Raw genomic sequence first — 7638 nt, 5'->3', positions numbered from 1 at the left:
AAATCCATAAACACAATTAAGAGAAAAGAGTCTTCAAAAATTAAATGGTAAAACAGGACACTCCAGCATCCCCTTAAGCACCGGTCGCTGTGATTGGTGGTGTCCAATCGAGCCGTGATCAATCGGGATCACCCCGTGGCGCTAGTGTTACTCTATTTAAGTGGTCTGTAAAGAAGGTTAAATTGATTGTCTCACGATATCAGTTGATTACCACATTCATTTCTCGATATGTTTTTACGATTATCTCAAATATATGAATTTGTAAAAAGAAATATGAATAGTCGGAATATGAACGAAGGTGAGGAATTAAAAAATCTGCCTAAGTAATTACTATTGGCCGCACAAAACAATGAATAATGACTCGATCAAACATATTCCGGGTCTTGTGTTGCAAATGAGCGCACTTAAATAATTTCCGCATACGGTAGAAGGAATTACAAACACCTTATATAAAAAACTAATGATCCAAAAATGTGCTCATGTAAAGTGGAATTATCAGGCAATTGTAAGCATATTGTAGTTGTTTTACGCTTTTTGGAAAGGTATGTATATTAAATTATTTATACAATAAAATCAATCAAATATTAAATCAAGATATTATATTAAAAGTTCGAAAAAACTATCTTAAACAATAAGTAAATAAATGTTTTTTAGGAATGACATTTTGAAATTGGAAGAATTGTCTTGCATCGATTTAAAATGCATATGTAATTCAACAAAAAAATACCATACAGGATGAATTTAGTCCTGCTGAAATCGCGTCATTTTGCTGTCTCTCGAAAGTCAATAATATCAAAATAAATGTACCTGATTTATTTGACAGACTCTGTAATCTAAAACCAAATGGTGCAGTATCGTTACATAAATGAGGACGTGGTACATCAATAAAACCTTGCGACGAAAAGACAAGAGATGTCAAAATTCCAATAGAAATACAAGCCATTATAGATTACAGTTTCTTCGATAATAATTCATGTGAACTAATATCAAATTTATCTCCAGTTCAGCTGAGTTCATGTTGTTCTTCGATAGTAAATAGTTCACATCAGATGCTGCCAAATTATGTTACGATACAATAAAATTTCGTATAGCATGGAATGAAGCAAGGAAATAGAGGACGTCCGGTTCAAGAATTTACAATATTTTTACTTATGCCAAAAATATAAAGCCAAACTGGGAGAAAAATCGAAATCCTATTTTTATTTATTTTTGGAGAAAAGAAGTTAAAAATAAGTATGTAAAACATGGATTGATGCAAGAATAATTTGCGACAGAAGAATATGAAAACGTTACAGGCCGAAGAGTGAAACAACCTAACAATGCGGTTTTGTTGTTCATCCTAAATGTCCTTGGGTTGGATATTTGTCAGACGGAATTGTTGTTGGAGCAAATGACGCAGAGTTATTAATAGAAATTAAATGTCCTTATGAAGGAAAGAACGAAAACAATTAATGATTGTTAATCTTCTTAAATTTTAGCCCTTTTTTGGAAAAAGCTTATTCTCTTAAAAATACACATTCATACAATGGGCAAATTCAATTGGGTTTACTTATATTCAACATTTGGAGCTGTCGTTTTGTTTTTTATTCATCCTTTGTTGTAAATCTATGTATATTCCGAAAATTGCATTTGATGAAATCTTTGCTATTGATATACTGACTAATGTGCGTATCGTTTACATGTCAAAAATTCTGCACTGCTTGTGTAAACAAACCAAAGAAAATAGAACACTGAATAATTAAATTATTTTTTGTGCATAATTTTAGAACATTATAAAAATTATAAACATTAAATTATATTCTTATCGGCTTAACATTATTAATACTCTTTAGTTTACATTGCATTTAAACCGTCTCAACATAATATTTCTTAAATATCCCTTACGAAAAAAACTCTTAAAATTTGAGTGTTTACACTTTAAAAAATACTGAAAAAATACATTCAAGGTAACACTCAATTAATGATTATTTTGGACACTCAACCTGAGTATAACTCTCAATATGGCTCCAAGGAACTGAACATATTTCTGTCCGGTGTCATGTGTATTGAGGCTGTTGAATCTATTATCCAACCACTATGATCGCTTTCGTCGTTAACTAGAAACACTGTCTTGTATCCCGAATCAGATTTCTTTTTCTCTTGATCACTATACCTTTTATCTTTATAGTCTTTTGTATTTTTATCTTCCTTGATTTCCCTTTTCTTGCTTTTACACTCACTTGAAATGTGTCCTTGTTTGTCACAGTTCCAGCATCGTGTATTTTTGAATTGTGGTCGAGATCTTGCCGCTTTCGCTTGTCTCTGCACATGATAGGCTGAATTATCGTCAATCGAATTTTTCGATTTATCGAAGTAACTCGATTCTTGTAGTAACTTTGTTTTGATCGAGTCTCCCGATATCACCAGGCCTGAACTTTCTAGTGCCATGATCATTGGCTGATATTGCTCCGGCAAACCAGCCAATAAGACAGTACCTAGCCATTCTTCATTTATTACGAATCCAATGGCGCTCAATTGATGTGCGGCTGACATGATCTCTCCGACGTATTTTTCCATGCTTTTGCATTTTTCCAGGGTAGTAGTCGTCATCTTGCGTAGAAGACCAACTTTGCGCGTTAATCCCCTGTCTTCAAAGGCTGCCCGCAGAATATTCCACGCATCCTTCGGTGTTTCGGTCTCTGCTACGTGGATGTATAGCGTTTCATCCACACTAAGCACTATTTTGGCTTTTGCTTTTGCCCATTTTTCAGGGCTTTGTTCTTCTCCGACGATTGTTGTCCACAAGCCATCTAACTTTAATAAGTTTTCCATGGCTATTTTCCACGTTGCGTAGTTCTCTCCACCTCATAGCTTTGTTATTGCCACAAACGGGCCTGATGCGCCGGTTTCGATCATCTTTGTGACGATATGTTACTCCACTCACTCACGGATGGATACAACTGGGCCCATAACCAATGTTAGAAACTTTGAAAAAGCGTATTCACCACAAATGAGCAAGAGTATATTTAATGTTGAGAGAACGAATTTTATTTGTAACACACCGAATACAGGGAGAGAGCTTCTTTCGTATATAAACTAAAACGGATGAAGCCTGGGAGACAAGTGAGTCAGTAAAGGAAACAAAAAGAAAACGTACGCGATACGGATGTTTCAGCGATCAAGCTTGCAGACGCCATCTAGTGTTCTCGTGTCGCTCATCTTATATTCTCACACTCATACTGCATTACCATTCATTACGAGAATGCATATATTAACAAATATTAATATTTAACGCGTGTTACACCGGCCGGGACATTGTCATACATAAGTTCAGGATATAGTGATAGGGCGTCTCATAAATACATTTTTATGAAATTTGGCTTATCAGGAAAAATGTCTGGTGGTGCAGGCGCGATTATGATGGACAAGGGATTTCTAATTGAATATGAATATGCTTTACATAATATTAAATTTATTCTGCTACCGTTCTTATGCGCTAAGAAACAGTCGTCGCACGAAGAGGCTGAACGAAGTAGGGATGTAGCTGCGGCGAGGGTTCACATTGTTTTTTGTTGAACGGGTTTGGCGCGCGTCTGAGCTCAGATACGTAATGTACATAAAAAAAGGGTGTAAGCACACACGCAGCGATACGCATATACACGGTGTCGTCGCAAGAATCAAAAAGGGTATCGGCGAGAACAGAGAGACGCGGCGTTATGTGATCTGGGGCCGACGTCCAGTGATCTCAAATCGACTGCACCGTCAGGGGTTCGGCAAGACGGATTCTTTGTACCGGTGCCGCGAAGATCGGCGGCGCTTGTCACGGTCAGCGTCGCCGACGACCAGCGGCTCCTTAGATCGCCGATTCGACTGATCTCGAGTTTTTCCGATAACGACTGGAGGGGGCCGAGTCGCGATTTTTCAACGAGCGAGTCCGTGCGGAAAATTCATTCCTTCGAGGTCCGCAGTCGTGTACGCATCGCGCGAGGTTACGTGGTCGATTGGTAGTGACGATTCGTGTGCGTCGTGCGGTCGTGTGCCACCCTAGGCGAATGCCCCAGGCGTTGTCCACGAAGGGCTCAGGGTGTTCGCCCCAGGCGTTTATAGTCGCGGCTCAGGGCGAAAGCCCCTAGGCGTTGCCGTCGGCAAAGACGTGAGTCACATCGAATGTAGCGCGAGATGCGATGACGAACTAGATTCGTCCGACTCTGTATTCGATTCATAAATACATACTTAGTGAAACTATCAGTGCTGTAAGAGTTTTTATTCCACCGATAATAATTAAACTAATAAACACGAAAGGACAGTGCAATCGCGAACTGTGCTTGCGCTGACGTATCACACAGGTTAACAAAAGAATCAAAATCTTTAAAACTTTTATAAATTGTTTTCCTTGGAATTTGATTGCTTATGCGGATAATATATTTATTATTACATGTGCTTTGGTTAATATGTCTAATTCAATCCTATCTTCTGATAGATTTTAAAATTGAAATAAAGCATGTTAGACATTATACTGACCTAGCATTTTAGTTATATTCCTAAAATTGTGTTGATATTAATAGTAATAATAAGTGACGTGATTTAGTTTTCAATTCCTACTAGTATTTAGCATAATAATTAGATATTTCTTTGTATGCATATGTATATATTTAAGAAATATTTTGTTAAGTCGGATTAAGTGCAATCTAAACCAAAGAGTATTAATAATAGTGTGCCGATAAGATTATAATTTGATGTTTATAATTTTTGTAATGTTCTAAAATTATGTATAAAAATAATTTAAATATTCAATGTTCTATTTTCTTTGGCTTCTTTACACAAGCAGTGCAGAATTTTTGACATGTAAACGTAACGAACATTAGTTAGCATATCAATGGCAAAATTTTCATCAAATGTAATTTTCAGAATATACAAGGATTTATCGAATGATGAATAAAGAACAAAATGACAGCTCTGAATGTTGAATATAAGTAAACCCAATTGAATTTGTATGAATGTGTCTTTTTAAGAGAATAAGCTTTTTCCTAATAAGTGCAAAAGTTTAAGCAATCATTAATTGTTTTCGTTTTTTCCTTCATAAGGACATTTAATTTCTATTAATAACTCTGGGCCATTTGCTCCAAAAACAATTCCGTCTGGCAAATATCCAACCCAAGGACATTTAGGATGAACGACAAAACCGCATTGTTTCACTTTTCGACCCATAACGTTTTCATATTCTTCTCTTGCAAATTATTCTTGCATCTATCCATGTTTTACATACTTATTTTTAACTTTTTTTGTCCAAAAATAGGATTTCGATTTTTCTCTCAATTTGGCTTACATTTTTGGCATAAGTAAAAATATTGTAAATTCTTGAACGGGACATCCTCACTTTCCTTGCTTCATTCCATGCTATACGAGATTTTATTGTATCGTAACATAATTTGGTAGCATCTGATACTTGTAAACTATTGGCTTGTACTTCTATTGGAATTTTGGCATCTCTTGTCTTTTCATTGCGAGGATTTATTGATGTACCACGCCCTCGTTTATGTAACGATACTGCATCATTTGGTTTTAGATTACAGAGTCTGTCAAATAAATCAGGTACATTTATTTTGATATTATTGACTTTTTGAGAGACAGCAAAATGATGTGATTTCAGCAGGACTAAATTCATCCTGTATGGTATTTTTTTATGAATTACAAATGCATTTTAAATCGGCGCAAGACAAAATGGCTTCCAATTTCAAAATATCATTCCTAAAAAACATTTATTTAGTTATTTTTTAAGATAGTTTTTTTCGAATTTTTAATATAATTTATAATATAATATCTTATTGATTTAACATTTTTGATTGATTTTATTGTATAAATAATTTAATATACATATCTTTCCAAAAAGCGAAAAACAGCTACAATATGCTTACAATTTCCTGATAATTCCGCTTTACATAAGCACATCATTTTTTGGATCTTTGATTTTTTATATACGGTGTTTATAATTCCTTCTACCATATGCGGAAATTATTTAAGTGCGCTCATTGCAACACAAGACCCGGAATATGTTTGATCACGACATTATTCATTGTTTTGTGTGGCCAACAGTAATTACTTAGGCATATTTTTAAACTCCTCACCTTCGTTCATGTTCCGACTATTCATATTTCCTTTTACAAATTCATATATTTGAGATAATCGTAGAAACATATTCGAGAAAATAAATGTGGTGATCACAATTGATATCGTGAAACTATCAATTTAACCTTCTTTACAGACCACTTGAATAGAGTAAGGGTCATTCCACACAAACTTGCAGAACCACGCAACCATATGCATAAAGAAAATTATCTAGTCACATTTCTGTCATAAAGACAAACGTAAACTACGATTGGATGATTTTCTTTATGCATAGTTGATGCGACTATGCAAGTTTGTGTGGAATGGCCCTAAAGGCCGCGACACAGAATTTTGCATAAAGCATAATGTATAGTGCATAAACGAATCAACTAATTAGAATCTTTCCTTTCCTCCCATTCCATGGAAAAGAAGAATTTCGATTCGTTGATTCTCTTATGCACTATGCGTTATGCAAAAGCTTGTGTCTGGGCCCTAAAGCCTATCCCATATAAAATGCATAATAGAGCATAAACATAACATAAGATCGCTCGACCAATGAACATCTTATGTAAATCAATATGGCGACTTAATGCTGGATGCTCATTGGTCCAGCGGTCTTATGTTATGTTTATGCTCTATTATGCATTTCATGTGCGATAGGCCTAAGGGCCCTTAGGGCCTAGACACAAGCTTTTGCATAACGCATAGTGCATAAGCGAATCAACTATAATCAGAAGCTTTCCTTTCCTCTCATTCCATGGAAAAGAAGAATTTCGATTGGTTGATTCCATTATGCACTATGCATTATGCTTTATGCAAAAGTCTGTGTCGCGACCTTAAGAACCCAGACACAAGGTTTTGCATAACCCCAGATCTACAATAGGTGTTTTAAGACCTAAGCCGTAAGAAATTGACCAATTACAATCGAATCCGAGGGGAATAATCTACTGTGATTCGTCCATTTCTTATGGCTTAAGGCTTAAAACACTATTGTAGATCCGGAGTAACGCATAACGCATAGTGCATAAGCGAATCAACTAATCAGAAGCTTTCCTTTCTTCTCATTCCATGGAAAAGAAGAATTTCGATTGGTTGATTCCATTATGCACTATGTATTATGCGTTATGCAAGAGTGTGTGCTGCGGCCATAACCCCGGATCTACAATAGGTGTTTTAAGCCTTAAGTCGTAAGAAATTGATCAATTACAGTCGAATCCGAGAAGAATAAGCGACTGTAATTCGCCCATTTCTTATGGCTTAAGGCTTAAAACTCTATTGTAGATCCGGACTAATGGCCGCAGCACATACTCTTGCATAACGCATAATACATAGTGCATAATGGAATCAACCAATCGAAATTCTTCTTTTCCATGGAATGAGAGGAAAGGAAAGCTTCTGATTAGTTGATTCGCTTATGCACTATGCGTTATGCGTTATGCAAAAGCTTGTGTCCGGGCTCTTACTTTCCTCCCATTCCATGGAAAAGAAGAATTTCGATTGGTTGATTCTCTTATTCACTATGCGTAATGCGTTATGCAAAAGCTTGTGTCTGGG

The sequence above is a fragment of the Trachymyrmex cornetzi genome, unplaced genomic scaffold (genome assembly GCF_001594075.2).
Source record: "Trachymyrmex cornetzi isolate Tcor2-1 unplaced genomic scaffold, Tcor1.1 scaffold424, whole genome shotgun sequence".
Lineage (NCBI taxonomy): Eukaryota > Metazoa > Arthropoda > Insecta > Hymenoptera > Formicidae > Trachymyrmex > Trachymyrmex cornetzi.
Note: the sequence above shows the minus strand (reverse complement) of the source record.